The sequence below is a fragment of the Salmo salar genome, chromosome ssa04, assembly GCF_905237065.1.
Source record: "Salmo salar chromosome ssa04, Ssal_v3.1, whole genome shotgun sequence".
Lineage (NCBI taxonomy): Eukaryota > Metazoa > Chordata > Actinopteri > Salmoniformes > Salmonidae > Salmo > Salmo salar.
In genome coordinates, this window is record NC_059445.1 from 73,791,278 (window position 1) to 73,794,273 (window position 2,996).

At 41.3% G+C, this 2,996-nt stretch overlaps 1 non-coding gene across 1 annotated transcript; it reads left to right on the forward strand.

Moving 5' to 3' along the window:
- Window positions 1-802: 802 nt before the first annotated feature.
- Window positions 803-877, forward strand: trnaa-cgc (transfer RNA alanine (anticodon CGC)). The gene has a single exon. It is a non-coding gene; the product is annotated as a tRNA-Ala (tRNA).
- Window positions 878-2,996: the final 2,119 nt, after the last annotated feature.

The window sequence follows — 2,996 nt, forward strand, 5'->3', positions numbered from 1 at the left end:
CATTTCAAACAACATCACCTTATCGGCATCCTCCCTTGAATCCAAAAATGGAGTTTGATTGCTTTGGCAGTTTTGTAACTATTGTGCCATTGTATTACCTTTTGCTCAGTATCTTTCTGTGTTTAGGATGAACAGTGACCTCTCCTCCATCCTCCTCTAGCTCCATTTGATTCCCCCTTCATCACAAGGCCGCAAAAGACCAGGCAAGGTGTCTGCCTCAAGCTGAGAAGCATCTCGTCATATTCAAAAACATTTGCATTGGTCTCCTATTCTGAGTACCTAGTGTCACAGTTTATTGAATCCAAGCCACTATACTATTGGTGAATTTGAAATAATGGTCGTGTTTCTTTTGTTGTTTTTGTCTTCAGGCAGGAACCAGTATGCAGAAACACATTGATGCTATTGCCCAAAGCAGTTACCCGTACCTCCTTGCTGTCAGGACCAAGAGGAGCAGCATCCATAGTTACTTCATCATCCTGGACAAGCAAGCTCTGCCATGAAACTCTACACCTTTTTTAAACTTTAGTTTAAACTCTCGTGCCTTTTTTAAACTTTAGTTTATTTGTTAAATATTGTCTTTACTCTTCTTGAACTGCAGTGTTGGTTAAGGGCTTGTAAGTAAGCATTTCACAGTAATGACTACAGTTGTTATATTCGGCGCATGTGACAAATAAAGTTTGATTTGATGAACTCTTCGATCTGATGCTGTGCAGCATTCGATCTGATGCTGCACAATATGTACACCTTCATACAGACAACTGTGTACAAGATAGATATTGGGAAGGTTGTAGAGAGTCCACGTGGTCCCGTGTGGCTCAGTTGATAGAGCATGGTGTTCGCAACACTAAGGTTGTGGGTTCGATTCCCACGGGGACCAGTACGGAAGAAATGTATGCATTCACTACTGTAAGTCGCTCTGGATAAGAGCGTCTGCTAAATGACTAAAATGTAAATGTGTTGTAGAGCTTAGAGCTACATTCCTACACTGAAATATGGAGTTCAAATATGATTTGTTTTGTTTGTCATGCTAGTCTTTGGAGTTCCATCTAGTTGATTCATGGACTTTGCCCTGGTAAAACACTTATGCTGAAATGTGGTCAAACAGGTTGTCGTCATGTATTTGGTACTTTTTCAGGCTTAAAACTTCTTACGACACCGATTTTGACAATAGCCAGTGAAAAATCAGAGCACCAAATTCAAAACCACAAATCTAATAATTTCAATTTCTCAAACATACGACTATTTTACACCATTTTAAAGATACACTTTTCCTGAATCCAACCACATTGTCCGATTTCAAAAAGGCTTTACAGCGAAAGCAAAACATTAGATTATGTTAGGACAGTACGTATACAAAAATAACCACACAGCCATTTTCCAAGCAAGGAGATGTGTCACCAAAACCAGAAAACCAGCTAAAATTATGCATTAACCTTTGACGATCTTCATCAGATGACACTCCTAGGACATCATGTTACACAATACATGCATTTTTTTGTTCGATCAAGTTGATATTTATATCCAAAAACAGCATTTTACATTGGCGAGTGATGTTCAGAAAATATTTTGCCTCCAATACTGCCGGTGAATCAGCTCAACAATTTACAAAAATACTCATCATAAATGTTGATAAAATATTAAACTGTTATTCAAAGAATTATAGATGAACATCTCCTTTATGCAACCGCTGTGACAGATTTCAAAAAAGCTTCACGGGGAAAGCACACTTTGCAATAATCTGAGTACTGTGCTCAGAAAAATACACCAGATACCCGATTTTGGAGTCATCTAAAATCATAAATAGCATTAGAAATATTCACTTACCTTTGATGATCTTCATCAGAAGGCACTTCCAGGAATCCCAGGTGCACAATAAATGTTGTTTTGTTCGATAAAGTCCATAATTTATGTCCAAATACCTCCTTATTGTTTGCGCGTTCAGTAAGCTACTCCAAATGAAGGAAGCGCGCGGAAAATTTCACCATGAAAAGTCAAAAAAAGTTAGATTTACGCTCGTTGAAACATGTCAAACGTTGTAAAGCATCAATCTTTAGGGCCTTTTTAACGTAAAACTTCCATAATATTCCAACCGGACGATTCCAGTGTCTTGAAAAACGTTATGGAACACAGCTACCTCCTCACGTGAATGCGCGCCAATGAACTCATGTCATTTTCTGGGTCACCAACTTCCCCACCTTCTTGTTCGCTCTCTGTTCACTGCAAAAGGCTGAAAGAAGGTTCTAAAGACTGTTGACATGTAGTGGAAGCCTTAGGAAGTGCAAAATGAAACCTAAGTCACTGTGTGTTAGATAGGCAATGACTTGAAAAGATTCCAAGCATCAGATTTCCACTTCCTGGTTGGATTTTTCTCAGGTTTTTGCCTGCCATATGAGTTCTGTTATACTCACAGACATCATTCAAACAGTTTTACATTTACATTTAAGTCATTTAGCAGACGCTCTTATCCAGAGCGACTTACAAATTGGTGCATTCACCTAATGATATCCAGTGGAACAACCACTTTACAATAGTACATCTATATCTTTTTTTTTTTGGGGGGGGGGGGGGTAGAAGGATTACTTTATCCTATCCCAGGTATTCCTTAAAGAGGTGGGGTTTCAGGTGTCTCCGGAAGGTGGTGATTGACTCCGCTGTCCTGGCATCGTGAGGGAGCTTGTTCCACCATGCGGGTGCCAGAGCAGCGAACAGTTTTGACTGGGCTGAGCGGGAACTGTGCTTCCGCAGAGGTAGGGAGGCGAGCAGGCCAGAGGTGGATGAACGCAGTGCCCTTCTTTGGGTGTAGGGACTGATCAGAGCCTGAAGGTACGGAGGTGCCGTTCCCCTCACAGCTCCGTAGGCAAGCACCATGGTCTTGTAGCAGATGCGAGCTTCAACTGGAAGCCAGTGGAGTGTGCGGAGGAGCGGGGTGATGTCAGAGAACTTGGGAAGGTTGAACACCAGATGGGCTGCGGCGTTCTGGATGAGTTGTAGGGGTT